This window comes from Mustela lutreola, chromosome 1 (assembly GCF_030435805.1).
Source record: "Mustela lutreola isolate mMusLut2 chromosome 1, mMusLut2.pri, whole genome shotgun sequence".
NCBI classification, from domain to species: domain Eukaryota; kingdom Metazoa; phylum Chordata; class Mammalia; order Carnivora; family Mustelidae; genus Mustela; species Mustela lutreola.
This window is the reverse complement of record NC_081290.1, coordinates 79,518,366-79,544,522: the sequence shown is the minus strand read 5'-3', so window position 1 is coordinate 79,544,522 and position 26,157 is coordinate 79,518,366.

Here is a 26,157-nt window from a genome sequence, read left to right as displayed (position 1 = left end):
TAATTTTACAAGAACAGAATGAATGTATAAGATGCAAAGAAATCCAGTTGATAAAGTTGTGACCAGAGGTCCACAAAAACCCAATCCTGTATTTTCCTTAGAGACAAGAGTTCAGTATTTGCTAATTCATTGCTGGAGTGGCATTATGGAATATAACTACTGTAAATAACAATAATTAACTATGGTAATAAACAGTCAAGACAAACCCTGGAAGGATAGAAATAGAATGAATATATTTTTTAAGTTTTTGTTTTAATTCTAGTTAGTTAACAAACCATATGATATTAGTTTCAGATGTATGATACAGTGATTCAACACTCACTGGAATGGATATTTTTAAAACTAGTATGAATGAGGAAAATGATTGATCTCAAGCATATTGGGAAAATATATACTATGAAATAAAAGAGTTAAGATAAACTATATGAGTATCAAACCAAGATAAATTCCAGTAAACACTGCCCCATTTATTTTTTTAGATTTTTTTTATTTATTTGAAAGAGTGAGAGAGAGAGAGCATGAGCAGGGGAAAGGGGCAGGGCAGAGGAAGAGAGATGGGACTCCACCCAGAACCCTGGGATCATGACCTAAGCCTAAGGCAGATGCTTGACTGACTGAGTCACCCAGGTGCCCCTAGACACTTATTTAAAAGACATATTTTCAGAGTTGATTAAACAACAGAAGAATAACTGAAAATAGAGAAATACTAAATTATATTATAGATAGAAAAAATATGAAACTAGCAACTAGATAAAAATTGTTTAAGCCAAAACACACTGGATATAGAAAAAAATGGGCAATACATTATAATCGGGCATCTCACTTACTAGAAATTATACAGTAGTTCTAAGTTTGTATACGCCTAATAACATAAATTCAATTCATATAAAGCAAAAATAGAGGGAATTAAAATTTAATATTTAAAATGCATAGACACAAGTTTTCTACTTAACAATTTAGAAATTTGGAAAGGGTTCCATTCCTACTCTGATAACAATAAAAAGACAATCTACAAAAGTATAACTATTATTGAGTTCATAAAAAATCTCAATTACCTAGGCTGAAACCTAAGGAAATAATAGATTTCTCCAGGAAGGCATCATCAAGAAGAGAGGAAACATGAGCACCGGGTAGGAAAGGAAGACCAGTTTTCTGTTCAAATGTACACAAATTCTGCAGAGATGTTTGACAAATTTCTAAAGGACTAGTGAAAGCTGCTATGAGCAGACAGGCTCCCTGAGAGCCTCAGACACAGGGAGACTCATTCCCACTGACCAACTTTCCTTATGGACCTGCATACTATCATAAAACAAACCAAATAAACAAGCAAACAAAACTGAGGACAGAGTGGAATATTAGAAAAATAAAATCACTCTCAATGGAGCAGAGAGGCAGGTGTGGGAACACAGCCAATGAAATCAGTACATGTCATTGAGATTCTAGAGAAAAAAGAAAGAGGCAGAGGAGATAACAGTCAAGTACTTGCCTCAAATTATAACAGAAATCAAACCACAGGTTCAAGATTTTCTGAAAACATAAATAAAGACAAATCAATAACACACACATAGATGTGTACATTCAACAGAAAAATGTTAAAGGCAGCTGGAGAAAAATAAAAACAAAATGCATATAGAAAAATAAAAATACAATGCATCTGTGAACAAACTGAACAAAAATGTATTTTGAGCTTATTCTAATATGCAGAGACCAAAAATTTGCAGAGACCAAAAATAAATAAGATGTTTAGGTGGTGGGTATTATAGAGGGCACAGATTGCATGGAGCACTGGGTGTGGTGAAAAAATAATGAATACTGTTTTTCTGAAAATAAATAAATTGAAAAAATTTTTTAAAAAGATGTCCAATCTTTATTTATTTTTACTTATTTATTTTATCTAAAATAAAAAAGATCTTTAAATAATTACTAAAAAAAAAAAAGAAAAAGAAAAAACAGATCAAGTCAAGAAGAATGGAGATGCTTGAAGGTGCAGGTTATGGTAAAAATTCATTTTATGTATCCCATCTGTGATTTCTCCTGATAGGAGAATTATCTTCATTAAGTCTAATTTATCTGTTCTTGCCAATTTTTTTCTAATAAATATATGAGACTCTAATATATGATCATTATTTTTACTCTGTTTTCCATGTCATTTAATCATTCCTCCTTATTGTTCAATTTTATACCTGTCTTTTAACCATTAGAGTTAATTCCATTAAGTTTTAAATCCAGTACATTTATTCTAATTTTACCTGTCTCTAACATATTATGAATTACCCAGTTTTTGTTTATTGTTGTTTGAATTAAGACTTCAACCACTCAATTTGGTTTCTATTTAGATTAAATCTGGTTGATTTATAGTCCAGTAATTCCAGTATCTGGAGTCTTTCTGTATCTGATTCTGTTGCCTCTTTTTCCCCTATTAGTTTCTTCTCACATATCTTGTTTCTATGTGTATTTTGTTATATTTTGATTTACTGTCAACTTATATCTCATGAAAGCATATCTGTGTAAATTATTTTAAAACAAAGTGGAAATTAAATTCCCAAAAGGTAATATAACCTTGCTTTTGCCAGATACATAGGGTTATAATCAGACTGGGCCCAGGTTAAACTACATTTGTCTTTGGGTTTTTCAGGATACACAGGTTATATTTGTGCAAACTGGGGGAAAAAAGGGGGTGATATTTATATGGAGGAATAAATTATCTGAAAAGACATAAAGTAGAAAATTCTAGAGAATTCAATTTTAACATAGGCAAGTTTGTTTACCATTTTTTAGGAAATGGAAATGCCTAATTCTAGCTAATTCTCACACAAAGCCTATAGCTCCATGCAGTCCTTGTTTGACTAGGTTTCCCTACTACACTTCCAAGCTTGTACTTTGTTTCTGGTTCTTTGTTCTTTAGGATCCCAAAGAATCTCATCTCAATTTTATCAGGGCCAGTGCAGGCTTTCAAGAGAAAACCCTGATTTCTGAATAATTTTTGTATTCTTCTACATTCATTGTAGTATTAAAACAATATATTTTTATGTTTTATCCAAGTTTTAAAATTATTTTAGGTGTAGTACTGGTTAGAGTTTGTAGTCTGCACTCCTGCAGAAAAAAAAAGAAAATGGAAAAGAGAACTTTCAAAAATAAGAGTCCATCTTATTGCATTACACATTTTTGATACCTTCTAAATAAAATGGAGATTAAAAGTTAGCATTTTAACGTTGAGGTAATTAGCATAATGAAACATGAAATTTAAATTTCTCCTGGGAGTTGAGTTAATTTCTATCTGGGTTTTAAAGGAATGTGGCAGTTTTGTTCAGTGTTTAAAATGAACATTATTGAATCTAATAATCCAATATCAATCTCAATTATTTAGGATATTTTGTCTTACACAACATACGGACCTAGTATAAGTTGATATCCATCCAAAATAAAGTGTATTTTCTAAAAATTCATTGCAAAAATTCTTCTGCTACATTTTTCAGTATTGCAAACCTTTATTATCTTTGTTATCCCATTATGAGTCAAAATAATAGCTAAGGAATTTCCATTAATCTTATGAATATAGTAGATCAAAATATTACTCCAACATTAATATTGATTTCATAATAAAGAATGTGAGGACTTTATGAAACTGTTAAGGAAAATTTACAGTTTTCTTTAGCTTTTATATTGTAATATATTCAGAATATATAACAAAATAAAGTTGTAGTAAATTCTCTCATTTAATTCTTTTACATAAAATGTTTTTTGATTATTATAAGTCCAGACACTTAAAGTAGGTTTCTAAAAGTATGATTAAGAGTAAACCACAGTTAATTATTCTTTCATCTCACCTGAATAACACAAATGAAATTATTGTTTACAGTAAAAGTAATTACAGTGTACACACCCATTTTTGAGTTGGCACAGAATGTTTTGTTATTACTGAAAACCTGTCAAATTCAACATGGCTCATCACTAAAATATGTAAAAATAAAAGTTGGTCAGTGATATTACATATTATTAAATGCAAAGTATTCTTACTGAACAAATGTGATTCCCTATCATAATTTCAAAGTACCTTCTATTTGTCCCTTATTATCAACAGGGGAAATTTTCTTTCTTTATTTCTCACTAATCATTCTTGACAAATAGTTGGCAAGCTTCACAGTGAAGAGCTGTCCATAGGGTTCTAGGTCAATCTCACCCCTAGGGAAGAAAGCACATATGATGTTTATGAATAAACGCCCTCCAACAGATGAAAAGGACAGTGCTTACACAGTGCTTGTATGACTTTTTCCCCAAGTATAATTATCTAATCTCTTTGTGCTACAACTTATTGTTTTAGACGTTTGACATGATTTACATTTTGTCTCCTATCAAGGAATACAGCAGTTTTCTATTAAGTTACTTCTTTAGATCATCATCCTTAGTTTAAATTTAGGAAAAAAAAATAAAGAAGAAGAAGAAAGGAGGAATAAGTTTAAAAAAAACTTCTAAATTCTACCCAAAATACTAATGAGAATATCTTACCGAAGATAGAAGCAATAGAGTTTCTATGACTTGATTCTGTGTGTGTGTATGTGTAATTTTTTTCCCAACTGAATTAAAAGAAGTAGAAATTTTAATTATTTGGAAGAAAAAAGATCTGAATTATTCCAGCCAAAGTATTATCCATGTTGCATTTCCAGATGGTTGAAACAGAATTAACACTTTAAATCTGATGACCGATATGTCAATTTAATTTAGAACCCACTCATTGTTCTGATTTTTTTCCACAAGTAATGGTAATGACACTGAAAATGACTAAGATGACACCTGCAAATACATATCTTTTCAGATCTAAATGTAGGCTTTTTTTTTCATTTATTTATTCAAAAAAATAGAGAGCAATTATGTTCTAGGTGTGGATCTAATCTTGGAATAAATAAAAGTAGATTCATTTTGTGATATGGTCTAGCACCTGTTACAATGATAGAATAGATATGTCTTTTGTTTTCTTGTTACACACGTTTGCTCTCATCACTGAAGGAAAACACAAGAATTAACCATCAGTCTTTCCATTTCATATTTAAGAAGTATAAAGATCATTATGTTTTTATTATTGTTTTATATGGTTTAAAGTTTAAGGGTAACATGCATGTTATGCAAATTGATACTGTGATTTTTCCAAACAGATGATATGCCTTTGTACAAATGTAAGCAAATACAAAATATTAAGGGTACTTTCACCTAAAACACATTGAGGATAAAATACTTTTCATGTGAACCATCAACACAGTTTACACTAAGGGTGATTTTTAATCGTTCATTTAAATGGGACAAAAACAAAATAAGTATTAATTGATTGAAACAGAGAAAATTAAATGGAAAGATGAAGTGCTAAAGAGCCTAGAGAAAATTGCTCAGTTTGCATATAAATTAGGTAATTAGCCTCTCACCTGCCCAGGTAGAAGTTTATAACCCTAATTAAAATAATTATATAAACTTCTAAGTCTCATTAGGAAAATGTGAGAAAGAAAATAAAATGCATTATTGCTCTTTATGTAATTTTACTTGAACTTAGTTAATAACACTTCCATAGATTAAGTTGATTTAAACATTTTCATGCACATAAACCTTTTATATCCTTATTATAAAGATTCTAAGAGTTTTACTTAAAAATAAAATTTAAGATAAAATAGGACGATAATATTTTAAAAACTTTAAGAATTAGTATTATTCTTTATTTCAAAATATATGTGGTTATCCTATAATGCTTCTATAATCCATACAATTTTATGGGTATAAATATTTATTTTAATTAATTCCTGAAGTTCTATTATTACTAAAATATTACCAAAAAATTAAAATACTATGGTTTAACAAAGAAGCTTCAACCTTAAAACAGATCAATCTTTTGAAAGTTTAATGACTAAAGTATGCATCTATTTAACATTAATTTATTTAATAAACATTTAGGGAACATTTGTGCATTAGAAATTGCTCTCATGAGATGAATGGGACATTAAAATGAACAAAACAAGTTTCCTGATTCCAAGGAGTTTATGCATTTGGGGTATTTAAAACAAAACCAATGAACAAGAAAAATACAAATGCCAGAAAACTATAAATGCATAAGGACTAAAATAAATCACAAAATGAGGGGAAAGAAACCAACATATATAAAATAATATATGTTATAAAAGATATGTCAAGTACTCTTTAAGATATCTTAAGTATATTTTAATATTTAATTCTAATGATAAGCTGTTTTTATTTATTACAGTGATAAAATTAAGGCCTGAAAAATCTGGAAAAATCTGTAACTTCACCAAAGAAGAAACGGAAGACAGCAAATAAGCATACCAAAAATACTCCACTTCATTTATCATCAGAGAAATGCAAATTAAGACAATGAAATAACCACTATGCATCTCTTGAAATGGTCAAAATCCAGAACAATGACAACAACAAATGTTGACAAGGATTGAGGGCAAAAAGAACTCACTATCATTGCTGGTGGGAATGCAAAATGATACAGACACTTTGGGAAATAGTTTGGTGGTATGTTAGTAAAACTGAGATTTTTTTACCATAAAACCCAGCAATTATACTTATTTTTTTAAAGCAAATATTGCTACAAAATTTATTTCAAAGCACTGTTTTAGTTGTATCCATGAATTTTAATACATTGTAAGTTCATTTTCATTCATTTCCAAATAATTTCTTATTTACTTGTGATTCTTTCTTAAAACTTATTTTGAAGAGTACAGTGTAATTTCCAAAAGTTTGAATATTTCTCAGCTAGTGTTCTATTTTTAATTGATATTTTAATTTTTGTGGATAGAGAATATACTTTGCATGACACAAATCCTTACCAATATATTGTGATGTATTTTATAAACCATAATATAACCCATCATGGTCATGTTTTCTGTAAACTTGGAAAAAATGCACATTCTGCTATTATTTCTTCAATCATTCTATAAATGCCAAATTGGTCAAATTGTTTGGTATCATTTTTCAACACTTTTTTTTTTAAGTGTTCTTTACTAATTTTCTGAATATTGTTTCTGGTTACTAAGAAAGAAATGCTGAAATCTCATACTGTATTTTTAGATATAACTATTTCTGGTTTTAAATAAATATTTTTTTGTCTTCTGTATTTTCAATGACTGTTTTGGGATAATTATGCATTTAAATTGTCATGTATATAAATTATATAATTCTATATCATATAATTAGCTTTTTCTTGTAGTAAATGAATAATTATTTAGTTAATACTAAATTATTATTTATTTAAGGAAATAAATATTTAAATAAATTAATAGGAGAAGAAAGCTATTTTTCCCATTGAACATCAATAATAAATGGCAATAAATGGAGCAGAGGTTATGATATAGTTTTAAAAAATCATTATTTGGTAACTTTCAATGTAGTATTTAGTTGAATCAAGAAACCAATGGATGCTAAAACTAATGGGTAAATGTTGGATAAGGAATTAGGTATTTCCATTGTCTTAAATTATCTCCCCATTAAATAATTATATTACATTTTATGTCATGTTTTATATCACTTAAATAAATATAAAGGAAAAGAAGAGTAACTTTACAACAGAAAAACCTAGAAAATGTCACCTTTCAACTGATACTTAAAAACACCACTGGTGAGACAAATGGATTATTTATGTCAGCTGATGTGATGTGCTAAGAATTTAACAGCATCATGTTGAAGATTTATTGCCAAAAGTGCAGATCCTAAAAACTAATCATGAGAAAACACCAGACAGAGCAATTGAGGAAAATTCTGAAGGAAACTTTAACCCAGCTTGTAATCTTCAAAAATATTTGGGTTGTTTTGAAAGTTAAGGAAGGACTATAAAACTCATCTTGATTGAAAGGACTAAGGACACATGGAACCAGGAGCGATACATTATTCTGGAGGGGACTGTTTTCCTATAATGGTATTGGGGCAGTTTGTAAACTTAAAAGAATTTTGAGTGAAAGTTACATGACAGTTCTTTGTATTGCTTTTAGCAACTTTTCTTTTAGTTGGGATGGTTTCATATAAACATGAAAAGAAAAAAATGCAATATACAACAGACATGGTGTCAACTTATTTCTCTTCCTGGGATCGCCAGGGAAGCGGTTTTAATACCACCTTTTAAAATATATTTTAATATTTAATCGATCAGTTCCATCCATGTCACAATTTGTTGGAATTATTGATTCTAAAACTGGTACTTAGTCATTTTCCAGTACTGTTTTGTTGTTTTTATTTTGATTTTCTAACTTTTATTCTCTATCTCTCTCTTTCTTTCTCTCTTTCTCTCTTCTTTTTTAGTAAATTGGAGTAAGTTATGGATGATTATTCCATGACCAACTAAAAAATTAGTTTTATATCAAATATCATACATTTCTGTTTGGCTTTGTCTTACATTTCAGAATAAACACCTTCTTAAAAAGAGAATTCCAAAATATTTTCTTAAAATAAAATACACTTGATTCAACACAACTTACTTAATGTGTTTTTTTCTTTCCAAAATTGGCTACTCTTTAAGTTCTCAAGAATAAGCAAAGCCTTGTGGTAAAACTGCAAATCATTGGATCTGCTATTGAGTGTTGCAGTTTCAATTTTGGCTTGTGATGCTTTTGTAAGCAATTTTAAATTAACCCTCTGGAAAGCATCTCTAAATACATAATTTTACATCATTTCTTAATGGAGCAGTTTAATATAAAGTACAATGATCATAATATAAACAAATTAACAAATATACAGAAATTTCCATAAAATTAAGTTTCTTTCCTTATTGTTTCAATAAGACTAAAGACATGACCACTAGTCATTTTGTTTTACATAGTTGGATTAATTCAGTTGAGCTTCATCAGGTGTTTTTATATTTCAGTTATGATTCCTTTAAATAAGCTAACGAAAAATGTATGATATGCTCTAAGTACCCATTTTTGATCAATTTTATATATACAATTAAAACATATTTCCCAAATATATGTCAAGATTTTTTTTAAATTTATTTGACAGACAGAGATCACAGGTAGGCAGAGAGGCAGGCAGAGAGAGAGGAAGGAAAGCAGGCTCCCTACTAAGCAGAGAGCCCGATGCAGGGCTCAATCCCAGGACCCTGGGATCACGACCTGAGCTGAAAGCAAAGGCTTTAACCCACTGAGCCACCCAGGCACCCCAATGTCAAGATTTATTATAGTTCTTTATTATTTTACATCTGAGAATATTCATGAAGTTTATGTCTATAAGAAACATTCTAGTTGTAAGAGTTTAAGTAGGACTTTGTTTTCCTTCTTTCCTTGATAAAACATGGAAACCTCTGTATTCTTAGGGGTCTCAGAACCTTTTTTTTTTTTTTTTAAGATTTTATTTATTTTTTAGAGAGAGAGCACAAGCAGAAGGAGGAGCAAGCAGAGGCAGAAAGAGGCTCCCTGCTGAGCTAGGAGCCAGATACAGGACTTAATGCCAGGACCCTAGGATCATGACCTGAACCGAAAGCAGCCACTTAACTGACTGAACTACTCAGGCATCCCTAAAACATCTTTTTTAACTTGACTGGCAATTCAGTTATCAAGAACTATAGGCAGGTGGTGTTTTTTATTTGTATATCTGTATGTATATACAGATTTGTATATCTGTATATCTTTATTACATATTTCCCCTTTGATATCCTATAGGCAATCCAAATAAAAAAATGTACAATAAGCTTTTATTTATAGTTTTCTCTATTATTTTCTCTTTTATTATATAGGAAATCATTCACACTTTAGTCTAAATTTGAGATTTAACACTAATTACCAATTCTAATACCATTTCCTTCATTGTTGGAATTAATTTGTATAATTTTCCACAATAGCTTTTCTGTACAGAGTTTTCTCTTCAGTTTTGTTTTCTCTTCTAAACAATTGTATGAATTAACAATATATATAAATAGGTATTTGGTTCCTAATTAAAATAATTTATTAAGTACTACCTATTTAACATTGTGTTGGGTTTGGGAAGATGCAGTGATAAAATAATACATAAGGCTCTTGTTGCCATGAAGCATACATAATCATCAATGGCAAATAGCATATTCTTTAGAATTTGATATGCAAGAACATGGATATTTGTGTATGTTTACCTCTTTGTCTTCAAGTATTACCACTTTCATGATCCATACCTCACTATGGAATCCTTATGAAACTTTATGCAGATCTTTACCCTCTTGGCTCTGAGTTTTTATACAGAGCTGACTGTCAAAACAGCACAGAATAATAGAAATAGAACCTTCAAAAACAAAAGCAAATGGAGTATAAAAAATTTATTAGATAATTATTTAAGCCATTATGGTAAAATATTTGGGTGTATAATTTTATTAATTAATTTATTTAAATATTTTATTTTTTTATTTGACATAGAGATAGAGAAAGAGCACAAATAGGCAGAGTGGCAGGCAGAGGGAGAAGCAGGCTTTCTGCTGAGCAGACAACCTGATGTAGGACTCCCAACCCAAGGCTCTGGGATCATGACTTGAGCCAAAGGCAGCCACTCATTCAACTGAGCCACCTAGCTATCCCTGGGTATATCATTTTAATTATTAAACTGTTTTTTATAAACTCCCCATCTTATATTAATCCTATTATAATTTATATTGTTATTCAGTTTTCATTCTCAATTTCTCTATCCTCTTAAAACTCATTTGTATGAATAGTACTTTTTCCGCATTCTTATTATAGCACATATGAGATTGTATTACTATAGGTTCTTCGGCATCATTGTTTCTCCAGTTCATAGCATGGTGCTTCATGTTTAATATATATTTATTGAATTAATAGCTGATGTTTCTATTAGGAGGCTTTTTACTGAGAGTAAGAAAAATTACCATTTTGGGTCTTTTGAGAATTAGATGTCAAGTGAGAGGTTACTTGGAGGAAATATTTTTGAAGGAAAAAGAAAAGATGAAGCAAGAAATGGGCAGCTAGAGTATTTTCTAGATGATGATGCCATTCTGGCATCTATAAAATGGGAGAGACCAGTAAGGATGATTGGCAAGGAGAAACCTCCGACAGCAGTGTCAATTGATAAATTTCAGCTGGACTAAAAAAGCCACAGACAAGTATTATCATTTAGAAAATCTCAAGTTGGACAAGCCCTAGTAAGCTTTCCTTGCTCAGCCACTGACAGGGTACAGTCTGGAGATAACATGGCATCTGCATTAACAATGTGGTGGCTCTGAGGTGGGGCAGTTTGGGTAGTCCACTAATTATCCACTTCACTAAAGCTTATCTTGATTGAAAATTGGACAGAAGCAACTTCTCTCCTGCCAAATACTATTTCAAATTGTCAAGAATAAAGGGGGCTCCTGGGTGGCTCAGTCACTGGGTTCTACCTTCAGCTCAGGTCATGATCCCAGGGTCTAGGGATCGGACCCCACATGGGCTTCCTGCTCAGTGGGAGGTCTGCTTCTCCCATTCCTACTGTCCCTATTTGTGTTCCCTCTCTGTTGTCTCTCTGTGTCAAATAAATAAAATCTTAAAAAAAAAGAATAAAGAATATTCATGTTAGAATAACATAACCAGAAGTCTAGAGGTAAAACAAACTTCAGACTTTGTGTGTTCATCTAATAAATGATATCCTCATTTTCTGATTCTTTCTAACTCTGTTCTCTGCTGTTGTCTGTTTCAACTTCATCTTCAATATGCAGCAAAAACAACTGCAGAAGATTGGGGGGTATCATTTCCAGATGAAATAATATCAAGAAGACTAAAACAGATCAAATTTTCTTACATCTTTCTTAGGAGGCTGTAAGATTTCTTCTCATTTTCTTTATACTAAATAGAATAATATTCCTATTTTTGTTTTAATCACTGGCAAAGAGAAAAAGTAAGGCTGTATTTAGGTTTATCTCATCAAACCTAAGTGTGGGGATGGGACAGTTAGCCTTGAGGGGTAATGATGCATTAGAAGGCTTGGCTATAGAGGCTCCTGAGTGGTGCAGTCAATTAAGCACTTGACTCTTGCTTTCATCTCAGGTCATGATCTCCAGGTCTTGACATGGAGCCCTGCATCAGGCTCTGTACTCAGCAAAGAGTTTGCTTGAAATTCTCTCTCCTTCTCCCTCTGCCTCTCTCCTGCTTGTGGTTTCCACTCCCCATCTTTCTCAAAATAAATAAATCTTAAAGAAAAAAAGACTTGTATATATTGAGTGTGTTCTATATCAAACAGGAAATAGATGATGACAGCTAATGAATAACATATGCTACTGTTGAGCAACTTAAGATCAATGTTAGATATTTTATTAAAAACAGTATTTTTAGATTTTTTGTCTAGAAATTTAGGTTATACACTATGGAATATGTGTAGAAATACTTTAGCCTATTCCTAGACCTGAGTCATAATTTCCAACTCATAATTTTTCATTTCTTTCCCCACTCCCTACTTGGCTGGAATCAAAACAATCCCTAGAGTAGCCACCAGTGCTATGAGGATAGCAAAGCCATACTGGGATGGAGAATGGGTCTTTAAGTCCCTGAAGGGAACCACAACTAGCAGTTAAATTATATAATCAAGAAATAGCTTACTTACTTACTTAATTAATTAATTTGCTCTAAGATTTGGAGCATTTGTTACTTTAGCACTGTTGTTACCTTAATTATTATAGGTAATGAAAATGCAGTAAAATATTTAGAAGGAATGGATTTATTGACAATAATGAATTATTTTATTTTCCCCAATATCGCATCCCCAAAATTCTATTTCCATATGAAAAATGAGTATTTTCCACATTTATCATAAATAATTATATCTTGCCCTTATTTATACTATCCATAGATCTAAACTATGCTTTGAATATTGTACATTTAATACATTTTTTGTTCCAGATATTAAAGGAAATATTTTCATCTTCAATTATGATATTCATTGTAGGCTTTACCAAAAAGACCTTTATTGTGTTGAGGAAATTTTCTATTGTGCTTATTTTGTTGAGAGTTTTAATTATAAATGAGTATGCCTTCTATCAAATGTTATTTCTGCATCTATTAAGACAACCATGAGGTTTTTATCTTTGATTCTACATGACAAGGTATTGACTCTCACCAATTTTATTCAACATAGTACTAGAAATTCTAGGCAAATTGAGAAGTCAGTTAGGAAAAACTAAAATTGTTTCAATTTGTAGATGTCATGGTATTATATGTACAAAACTCTGAAGAAGCCCCAGAAAGTATTAGAACTAAAAAACAAATTCAGTAAAGTTTCAGGATACAAAATAAACATACAAAAATCAGTTGCATTTCTCTTACCAATAATCTGAAAAGGAAATCAGAAAAAAAATCTTATTTACATTGTAGCAAATAGAATAAAATACTTAGGGATAAATTTAATAAAGAAGAGAAACAGATGAAAATTTAAGCACTGAAAACTAAAAACCATTGATAAAAGAAATTGAAAAAGATGAAAGTAAATAGAACTATATCCCATGTTCATGGATTGAAAGAATTATTGTGTTAAAGTGTCTATACCACCCATACAATATACAATTCAATGCAGTGCCTCTCCACATATCAATGATAGTTTTCAAAGAAATTTAAAAAAAAGGTCCTGAAATTGATATGGAACCACAAAACATCCCAAGTAGCCAGAGCAAGCTTGAAAAAGAACAGAATTGGGAACAACACAATTTCTGATTTCAAGCTATCATATGAAGCTATAGTAATCAAACAGTATGATACTGGCATTAAAAACAGACATATTTACTAAGGAAACTGAATTAAGAACTTAGAAGTAAATCCAAGTATGTATAGTCAATTATTTATTTATGTATTTATTTTTTTTGATGAAGACAGTAATAATACACAATGGGGAACATATAGTCATTTCAAGAAATGGTGCTGAGAAAACTGGATATCTATATGCAAAAGAGTAAAATTGGACCATTGTCAGATGCCATGTATAAAAATCAACTCACAGTGAATTAAACATTTACACATAAAACCTGAAACCATAAAACTTCTAAAAGAAAACATAGCAACACCTTGACATTGGCTTTTACAATGACTTTTTGGATATGACACCAAATGCACAGGCAGCAAGACAAAAGTAAGAAAATAGGACTAATATCAAACTAAAAACTTCTTGCATATCAAAGAAAACAACAAAATGAAAAACCAAGCCTATAGAATGGGAGAAAATGTTTGCAAAGTGATTATCTGATAAAGTAGTTACCTCCAAAGCATATAAGGATATAAAGCATATAACTTGTACAACTCTACAGCAATAAAATTCAAAAAAAATGGGCAAAGGACTCAAAATGTGTTTTTCCAATACCAGTAGCCAGCAGGTATATGCGAAGGTACTCAATTATCACTAAACATCAGGGAAATGCAAATTCCAATCACAAAATGATATCATGTTATGTTACATTGGTTATGTATGATCAAAAGACAAGAGATAGCAAGTGTTGGCAAGAATGTGAAGAAAAGTAAATCCTAGTAAATGGGAATGTAAAATGTTATAGCTTATGTAAAATGGTATCAAGTTTTCTTTAAAAATTAAAAATAGAGCCACCATATGTTCCAGGAATCTCTTTTTTGGGTATATGATAAAATAAAATAAAATTAATACTTCAAAGACAAACTGGTACTCCAAAGCCGATTAGAGATTTATTCATAATAGCCAAGCAATAAAGACAATGTAAGTGTCCGTTAATGGATAAAAGGATTAAGAAATGATGTCATATTTTAAAAAAAGAAATTATGGTATATAGATAATGGAAAATTATTCAGCCTTAAAAAAGTATACACTGCTATTGCTCCAACATAAATTATAATGGAGGATATTATTCTCCTAAGTAAAATAAACCAGACACAGAAGGAAAATATTGCATGATCTCACTTACAGTGGAATCTAAAAATGTCAAATATCAGAGTAGAATGGTCATTACCAGGAGTGGGAAAGTGGAGCAAATTAGGAGATATTGGTCAAATGGCACAAAGCTGCAGTTATGCAAGATAAATAAGTCTACACATCTAATGTACAGCATGATGACTATAGTTAATAATACTGTATTGAGTCCTGGAAATGTGTTAAGATGCAAATTTCAGGTGCTCTTAGCACACACACACACACAAAATAAATAGCTCAACCATAGTAATATTTTCATTTGTGTATGTATGTCACATAATGTTGTATATCTTAAATGTATATAATTTTTATACTTTTCAAAAATAAAGTCTTATTGAATTTATGCAACTTTAGATTTGTTTTGGCATATGTAAACTTATTACATTTCCACGGAACTTTGCATACTGTTACCAGACACAATTTTAGGCACATAACAGGAAATCAATAAAGCATATTTAATTGAATTCAAAATTGAAAGACATTAGTATGTTGTAATATAAATATTGATACTTATATTTTTATGACTCCAACTCTGAAGTGATGATCCATAATCAGTTGATAAGTCTTTTCCATCAGACAGTATCAATAATTATTGTTCAACATAAAGTGTAATAAATTTGAGACTGATAAAATATTTGAGAAGTGAAGTCAAGGAAGCCATTAAGGAAATCCCACAATTTTTATTGCTCCTAAAACCTAACAATTTAAAGTTATGAACAGCTTCTTTTCAGCAGAAAAATTCATTATCAACTCATCCCCCCCTAAATCCTACATTATCACAATCTATCTTGTTAATGTAATACAAAACAATGATTTTCTACAAGATTTGAAAAAAAAATACTAACTATAATGGATCAATTAAAATGATATTTATGTTTCTCGGAAGCTTTAAAATGCAATACTTAAAAACAGGGTATGTTAGAGAATATAGATAGCCATGGATAATCCATCTATCAAAAAGAATTGATTGAGAGGCCTTAGTGGTGGTTAATTTTAATATAACAAAATCTTTACTGATCTGACCAATAAGCAATTCCTGCTTACAGTTCCAACTTACTACTCTTCTCCACCTATCATTTATGCTCACTCTTCTTATTCTGATATATTCCTTGCTTTCTCAAGATTTAAAAATATTACATTTGGTATTTGATGATACTATTTTTTTGGCTTACTTCAAAATAAATCATTTATATTTCAATGTAATTACTTAGGTTTAAGACTATGTTTAAGGTATATAAAACAGAAATATGTTATTGTTCAAGTAACTGATAAATCATTTTCAAAACCCACCTCTAGCAATTAGTAACCATGGATTATACCCATTTGAATGGAAGTGAAAGAATATAGACAAAATAATATTTCCATTTTAGAATGTGCTATAGCAGTGAACCAGTGGGAAAAAAAAATCAGCATGGGTACATTAAGAGAGAAAAATTATCACATAAAGTGGTTATCCTGAATTTTTCTAAACAGTTTAGTCCATGGAGTATGAGACTATAAATAGTCCCTGCCAGAAGCATGGCCCTTGGGCGCCTGGGTGGCTCAGTGGGTTAAGCCTCTGCCTTTGGCTCAGGTCATGATCCTGGGGTCCTGGGATCCAGCCCTACATCGGGCTCTCTGCTCAGCAGGGAGTCGGCTTCCCTTCTTCTCTCTCTGACTGCCTCTTTGCCTACTGGTGATCTCTCTTTGTCAAATAAATAAATAAAAATATTTATTTAAAACAAAACAAACAAAAAAAAGCACTGCCCTTAAGCATAGATCATGGGAAGGGAGCTGAAAGAGGTAGTCAGATCAGAATTAGGGGTGTTCTTTCTTTGGGAGTGTACATGGATACTTCAGAGTTAATGTGACAGACACTTCTAATTTTCACTTTCCTCTGTCATCTTAATATGTATCCCTATATTTTGCAGGAAACTTGGCAAACCAAAATTGACATTTACCAGACTCCTTTCACATTGACAAATGCACCTAAAAGCCAGGTAAGTAGTTTCTGGACAATGGCAGGTGAGCAGAAGTCCAGCATAGTGTCCTTAAAGGAAATATGTGTGTCCTTTATCCCTTATATTACTGTAAATAATTCATAGGCTATTTTGAGTTATTTCACACATGAAAAGGAAGAGACAGGGTAGGGAAATACAAACAAGATAAACCAACAAAATGGAGCTATTATAAAACTACAGGATTTTTCATTTTTACAAAAAAGAGAGATAAATTCTCTCAAGCCACCCTTCCTCTATTTCATAGAATCTAAGATGTCATTAACTATTTATTTATGCACCACTAAAAAATATTTTAAAGTGTTTCCAATTGAATTGTGGTACACTGGTAAGCATTTTTTTTAGATGAATCAAGCAGGAGTTTACAATTCAGCAATAATGGTTTGTGTACACAAACACATTAAGTAATTTCATATTTCCTATAAGTTTATGTAAAATTTCTTTTTCAAATTTCTGCCTGAATTTAATGTCTTTTATATTTAGATATGCTATATTATTTTAACAAATTGCTCTATACTTATTTTAAGTTTTTATATGTAACACCTAGTTATTTATGTGTGTGTGTGCATATTACATATTATTATATATAAAATATATTCTTCATATACTATACATACTCTAATATACATTATACATTCATACATAAACACACATAAAATATAAAAAATGGAGAAAATGATGGTTAAGAAGAATCCCATGTTTTCTGAATCTGCTGATGTATCACTGGTCAGAGTTAAAGCTCTGATCAGTGAATAACCACATAGTTTCATCTCAACATGCAGCAGCAGTGTTAAGGGTAATTTCCTACTCCCTTCTCACACTGTCATCACTATTTCTATCTTTGTAATCTAAGAGCCCTGTTCTTCTAGAGCACATTGCTTACCTTCTATGTCAGCTCTTTTCTCTCTTTTTTAATCTTCTTTTTAATTTTTAGTAAAAGCATTAATAGTCAAATAGTAATCTTTTTCAAGACATACATCAAAGAGTCACTTCCTCCTATAATCTAACTCAATTTATAGAATAGACTTAGATACATGCTCTGTCCCAACAATATATATATATATATATTTTTTTTAATTGTTCTTCTCATATTCATGACATACTTAGAATTTTCTCAAAGTTTCCTCATGAAAGCAAAATATCTAATCAAATTATTTTTATTTAACACACAAATATTTTTAATTAGTATACAAATTTATGTATTATTGGAATATGTGGAAAAATTTGCAAATAACATGTTAAAACTCACTTCCTTTAAATAGAATTTAGCTGTCAGTTATTTTAATTTTTTTTATGAAAACATTTTTATATGTATAATTCAAGTGTTAATCATAGAAAAATGTTCAATTTCAATTGTATAAGTGAGTGAATACAAGGCAAAATTAAGAATTCAATGTGTTTATATAATTTCTAGAAAACTCTTTTTTTAATAAAATAAAGATAAAATGATTTGCATACCAGTAGGACACTTATATATCTTGATTTGCCTGAAACTTCACAACATTGCATCAATTTGGACAATACATCAAGTGATCATCCCATGTCATTGTATTAGGGGGAAAATGATTACTGCTTACATTTAACAAAAAACAAAAATGGAGGGGTACCTGGGTAGCTCAGTTAGTTTAGGGTCTGCCTTCAGTTCAGGTCATAATCTCAGGGTCCTGGGATTAAACCCCATGTCAGGCTCTCTGCTAAATGGGGTCTGCTTCTCCCTCTGTGCTCTCTCTTTCTCTTAAATAAATAAATAAAATCTCTTAAAACTAATTAAATAAAAACAAAAGTGGAAAAGCAACAGTACCTAGTATTCTAAATCTCAACAAGAAGTTGATAAGATACAGAAGTACAACCAATAAAGATTACTTAAGATGGATAATATACAGATTTAAAAAAATGTCTAAAGTCAACAAAAGTCAATAATAGGGAGATCTAGTAGAAGAAGGTATGGAATGTGCCTAGACAATGTTATTTATTTTCTTTAGAGTTTTGTTATATATTTTTAACATTTCTTGGTGCAATTGGCATCCTGGCTAAGAGCCTTTATTTTTATATTTATAGATAATTTAAAATTTGTACTTTCCCCCAATATTTCAGTTCAAATTATAATCTGTTAAAGAAAGTTAAATTAGATGGAGGAGTCAAGATAACAGAGGAATAGCAGGCTGAGATGACATCAGGTGGCAGATGATCAGCTAGATAGTTTATTAAACCATTCCAAAGACCTACAAATCCAAAAGAAGATTGAAGAGAAGAAGAGCAACAATTCTAGAAACAGAAAATCGACCACTTTCTGAAAGGTAGGACCTGCGGAAAAGTGAATCCAAAATGATGGGAAGAGAGACCCCAGGGGGAGGGTTCAGATCCTGGCAAGTAGCGGAGCAATGGAGCACAAAATTAGAACTTTTAAAAGTCTGCTTCACTGAAGGACATTGCTCTAGAGAATAAGCAGTTGTAGAGCCCTTGCAGGGACAGAGTGGTCTCAGGTCCCATGGAGTCAAAGAGGATTAAGGGTGTCTCAGTATCACATAGCTCACAGGTATTAGAGCTGGGAAGACAGCTACAGAGATGGAACTGAGGAGTGAGCTCTCAACTAAGGGTTACCTTAAACTGTGATTTGTGGCACAGCCAGACCACTTCTCTTTGAGCAGGGACCCTACAAGTGGCAGATCTGGGGAGAAACCTCTGGAAGAGGCAGGGACATGCAGGGTTTAAAGATTCCATGCAGGGCTGTTTGCCAGAGACAAAGATGCTCAGTTGCAGGCCGGGTGAGCTTGGAGCACAGCCAGAGGCCAGGGAAACAGGAGTGATTGAGCATTTTACCCCGAGCTCTTGGCTCCTCTGTGCCAGAGATTTGGAGGATCTCATTTTCATTCCCATCCTCCAGAGCTCTAAATAAAGTGTTCAGGGAACAAAAACTCCTGAGAGTGAACCAGAGCAGATTAATTAGACTGGCCCCTGGCAAGGGCAGAGCAATTCTACCTCTGGTAAAGACACTTGATAATCACTACAACAGGTCCCTCTCCCAGAAGATCAGCAAGAAATTCAGCCAAGAACAAGCTCACTTATCAAGGAGAACAATGGAATTACAGAGGAGTGGAAAGCAAAGCATAGAATTTATGGCTTTCTCCCCATGATTATTTAATCTTGTGAAGTTAATTATTTTTTTTAATTTTTATTCTTATTAGAATTTTTTTAACTTTTCCTCTTTCCTCTTTCAATGTCTTTTAACTAGTTTATCTTAACAATACCTTTTCTTAAGAATAAAAAAAAATCTTTTTGAACCTTCATTATTATAGTCAAATTTTATCCTTCATTGTATCTAACTTTATTTTATGTATACACATAGAGTTTTTTCTTCTAAAAATTTTTGGGATACAACTTCTAAAAGATCAAAATATACCCTAAATATAGCATAAGGCTTTATTCTAGTCTCAAGCCTGAGCAAATTCTCTCCAATATCTTTTTCTTTCTTTTCCAAACCAACTTATCTTATCAACTCTTTTTATAAAATTATTTTTTAAGTTTTCATCTTTATAGTCATATTCCATCCCTTCATCATGTCTATACACACACACACACACACACACACACACAAATTTTTTCTTTCTTTAAAATTTTGGGAGGTAATACCATTTAAGAGACCAAAAGACTCCCAAAATTAAGTGGGTGGCTCTGCTCTATTCACTAGTCTAATATATATATTTACTTTTTTGCTTTCTCTCTTTCTTTCTTTCTTTTTTTGAACTTCACTTTACCCCCTTTCTTTTCCCCATGATTTAGGCTCTCTTCTGATTTGGTTAATGCACATTTTTCTGGGGTGTTTGCCACCCTTATAGTATTTTATTCTCTACTTCGTATATTCTTATCTGCATAAAATGACAAGGCAGAAAAACTCACCACAAAAAAAAAAAAAAAAAAAAAAAAAAAAAAAAAAAAGGCAGCAGTACCAAAGGCTAAGGAACTAATCAATATGGACATTGGTAAAATGTCAGATCTAGAGTTCAGAATGACAATTTTCAAGGCACTAGCTGGACACATAAAAGGTATGGAAGATATGAGAAATACCCTGTCTGGAGAAATAAAACCCCTTTCTAGAGAAATAAAAGAACTAAAATCTAACCAAGACCAAATCATAAGGCTATTAATGAAGTGCAATAAAAAATGGAGGCTCTTACTGCTAGGATAAATGAGGCAGAAGAGAGAATTAGTGATATAGAAGACCAAACAAAGAAGCTGAGCAAAAGAGAAACAAACAACTAAACCATGAGGGGAGAACTTAAGAGATGAGAGATACCATAAGATGAAACATTAGAATAATTGGGGTTCCAGAAGAAGAAGAAAGAAAGAGGGGAACAGAAGGCATATTGGAGTGAATTATTGTACAGAATTTCCCTAATATGGCAAAAAGAACAAGCATCAAAATCCAGGAGGCACAGAAAACCCCCATCAAAATCAATAAGAATGATGACTCCCAGTCATCTAATAGTAAAACTAACAAATCTTAGTGACAAAGAGAAAATCCTGAAAGCAGCCCAGGACAAGAAGTCTGTAACATACAATGGTAAAATTACTAGATTGGCAGCAGATTTATCTACAGAGACTTGGCAGGCCAGAAAGAACTGGCATATATATTCAGAGTACTAAATGAGAAAAACATACAGCCAAGAGTACTATATCCAGCTAGGCTATCATTGAAAATAGAAGGAGAGATAAAAAGCTTCCAGGGCAAACAAAAACTGAAAGAATTTGTAAAAATCAAATGAGCTCTACAGGAAATATTTAAAGGGATCCTCTAAGCAAAGAGAGAGTAAACAGCACACCAGAAAGGAACAGAGACACTATACAATAGCATTCACCTTACAGGCAATACAATACTATTTCTCAATAGTTACTGTGAATGTAAATGGGCTAAGTGCCCCAACCAAAAGATTCAGGGTATCAGACTGGATAATAAAGACAAAACCCATCAATATTCTTTCTAGAAGAAACTCATTTTAGTCCCAAAGACACCTCAAGATTTAAAGTGATGGGGTAGACAATAATTTACCATGCTAATGGACATCAGAAGAAAGCAGGAGTGGCAATCCTTATATCAGATCAATTAGATTTTAAGCCAAAGACTATAATAAGAGATGAGGAAGGACACTATATCATACTCAAATGGTCTGTCCAACAAGAAGATCTAACAATCTTAAATATCTATGCCCCTGACATGGGAGCAGCCAACTATATGACAAAAATACAACAATAGTAGGGGATTTTAACACCCCTCTTACTGAAATGGACAGATCATTCAAACAAAAGTCAACAAGGAAATAAAGGTCTTAAATGACACACTGAACCAGATGGACATTATAGATATATTCAGAATATTCCATCCCAAAGCAACAGAATACACATTCTTCTCGAGGGCACCTGGAACATTCTCCAGAATAGATCACATTATGGGTCACAAATAAGATCTCAAATGGTTCCAAAAGATTGGGCTCATTCCCTGCAAATTTTCAGACCACAATGCTCTGAAGCTAGAATTCAAAATAGGAGGAAATTTGGAAAGAACCAAATACATGGAGGCTTAAGAGTATCCTTCTAAAGAATGAATGGGTCAACCAGGAAATAACAATGACGACATTTCAATTCACAATCTTTGTAAGAAAATGATGTTTCAACCTGAATCTTGACATTAAAGTATATGTTTACAAAATTACCAGTTAGATAAGTATGTAAGACGATTAAATAGAAAAAAGACATTCACAGACATTTTCTTCCATGTTATTTGAATGTGTTGTTTCTGGTGGACATGTCAAACATTTCACTGTTTTTTAGTAGATCAAAAATAAATGACAACTAGTGCAAAAAAAAAATGGAAATGAAAAAAAAAACAAATGGAAACAAATGGAAATGAAAACACAATGGATCAAAATTTGTGGGACACAGCAAAGGCAGTTCTAAGAGGAAAATATATAGTGATACAAGCCTTTATCAAGAAATAAGAAAGGTCTCAAATACACAACCTAAGCCTACACCTAAAGGAGCTGGAGAAAGAACAAAGAAAGCCTACACTCAGCAGGAGAAGAGAAATCATAAAGATCAAAGCAGAAATCAATGAAATAGAAACCAAAAAAACAGTAGAACAAATCAACAAAACTAAGAGCTGGTTATTTGAAAGAATTAATATGATTGATAAACCTGTGGCTATACTTATCCAAAGGAAAAGAGAAAGAACCCAAACAAATAAAATCATGAATGAAAGAGGAGAGATCACAACCAACACCAAAGAAATACACACCATTATAAGAACATATTACGAGCAACTATGCATCAGCAAATTTAGCAATCTGGAAGAAATGGATGCATTCCCAGAGATAAATAAACTACCCAAACTGAACCAGGATGAAATAGAAAACCTGAACAGAACCATAACAAGTAAGGAGATTGAAGCAGTCATCAACAATCACCCAACAAACAAGAGCCCAGGGCCCTGTGGCTTCCCAGGGGAATTCTACCAAGCATTTAAAGAAGAATTAATTCCTATTCTCCTGAAACTGTTCCAAAAAATAGAAATGGAAGGAAAACTTTCAAACTCATTTTATGAGGCCAGCATCACCTTGATCCCAAAACCAGACAAGCATCCCATCAAAAAAGAGAACTACATGGGGCGCCTGGCTGGCTCAGTGGGTTAAAGCCTCTGCCTTCAGCTCAGGTCATGATCTCAGGGTCCTGGCATCGAGCCCCATATCGGGCTCTCTGCTCAGCAGGGAGCCTGCTTCCCTTCCTCTCTCTCTGCCTGCCTCTCTGCCTACTTGTGATCTCTGTCTGTCAAATAAAAAAATAAAATCTTAAAAAAAAAGAGAGAGAGAGAGAGAGAACTACAGACCAATATCCTTGATGAACACAGATGCGAAAATTCTCACCAAAATAATAGCCAATGGGATTCAACAGTACATTAAAAGGATTATTCACCACGACCAAGTGGGATTTATTCCAGGGCTGCAAGGTTGGTTCCACATCTGCAAATCAATCAATGTGATACAACACATTAATAAAAGAAAGAACAAGAACCATATGATACTCTCAATAGATGCTGAAAAAGCATTTGACAAAGTACACCATACCTTCCTGATCAAAACTCTTCAAAGTGTAGGGATAGAGGGCACATACCTCAATATTATCAAACTCACCTATGAAAAATCCACCGCAAATATCATTCTCAATGGAGAAAAACTGAAAGCTTCTCCCCTAAGGTCAGGAACACGGCAGGGATGTCCATTATCACCACTGCTATTCAACATAGTACTAGAAGTCCTAGCCTCAGCAATCAGACAACAAAAAGAAATTAAAGGCATCCAAATCGGCAAAGAAGAATTCAAACTATTACTCTTTGCAGATGGTATGATACTTCATACGGAAAACCCAAGAGACTCCACTCCAAATCTGCTAGAACTTGTAGAGGAATTCAATAAAGTGTCAGGATATAAAATCAATGCAAAGAAATCAGTTGCATTTCTATACACTAACAAGATAGAAGAAAGAGACATTAAGGAGTCAATCCCATTTCCAATTGCACCCAAAACCATAAGATACATAGGAATAAACCTAGCCAAAAAGGCAAAGAATCTGTACTCAGAAAACTATAAAATACTCATGAAAGAAATTGAGGCAGACACAAAGAAATGGAAAAATGCTCCATGCTCATGGGTTGGAAGAACAAATAATGTGAAAATGTCTATGCTACCTAAAGCAATCTACATGTTTAAGGCTATCCCAATCAAAACACCACCATTTTCGTTCAAAGAAATTAAACAAATAATCCTAAAATTTATATGGAACCAGAAAAGACCTCAAATAGCCAGAGGAATGTTGAAAAAGAAAGCCAAAGTTGGTGGCATCACAATTTCAGACTTTAAGCCCTATTACAAAGTTGTTGTCAACAAGACAGTATGGTACTGGAACAAAAACAGACACATAGGTCAATGGAACAGAATAGAGAGCCCAGAAATAGACCCTCAACTCTATGGTAAACTAATCTTCAACAAAGCAGGAAAGAATGTCCAATGGAAAAAAGTTAGTCTCTTCAACAAATGGTGTTGGGAAAATTGGACAGCCATATGCAGAAAAATGAAATTGGACCATTTCCTTACACCACACACAAAAATAGACTCAAAATGGATAAAGGACCTCAATATGAGAAAGGAATCCATCAAAATCCTTGAGAAGAACACAGGCAGTATCCTCTTTGACCTCAGGTGCAGCAATTTCTTTCTAGGAACTTCGCCAAAGGCAAAGGAAGCAAGAGCAAAAATAACTATTGGGACTTCATCAAGATCAAAAGCTTTTGCACAGAAAAGGAAAAAGTCAACAAAACCAAAAGACAACTTGGGCGTCTGGGTGGCTCGGGGGGTTGAGCCTTTGCCTTTGGCTCAGGTCATGAACTTAGGGTCCTGGGATTGAGCCCCAAGTTGGGCTCTCTGCTCAGTGGGGAGCCTGCTTCCCCTTCAATTCCTGTCTCTCTGCCTACTTGTGATTTCTCTGTGTCAAATTAATAAAATATTAAAAAAAAAAAAAGAAAACTGACAGAAGGGGGGAAGATATTTGCAAACTACTTATCAGATAAAGGGCTAGTACCTAAAATCTATAAAGAATTTATCAAACTCAACACCCAAAGGACAGATAATCCAATCAAGAAATGGGCAGAGGACAGGGGCAGACATTTCTGGAAAGAAGACAGCCACATGTCCAACAGACACATGAAAAAGTGCTCCACATCACTCGGCATCAGGGAAATACAAATAAAAATCATAATGAGATACCACCTCACACCAGTCAGAATGGCTAAAATTAACAAGTCAGGAAAGGACAAATGCTGGCGAGAATGCAGAGAAAGGGAAACCCTCCTACACTGTTGGTAGGAATGCAAGCTGGTGAAACCACTCTGGAAAACAGAATGGAGGTTCCTCAAAAATTTGAAAATAGAGCTACCCTACAACCTAGCAATCACACTACTGGGTATTTACCGTAAAGGTGTAAATGTAGTGATCAGAAGGGGCACGTGCACCTGAGTGGTTATAGCAGCAATGTCCACAATAGCCAAACTATGGAAAGAATCTAGATGTCCACAAGCAGATGAATGGATAAAGAAGAGTGGTTATATATATACAATGGAATACTATGCAGCCATCCAAAGAAATGAAATCTTGCCATTTGCAATGGTGTGGATGGAACTAGAGAGTATTATGCTGAACAAAATGTCAATATTATTTCTATGATATCCTTGATATGCAGAAGTTGAGTGGCTACA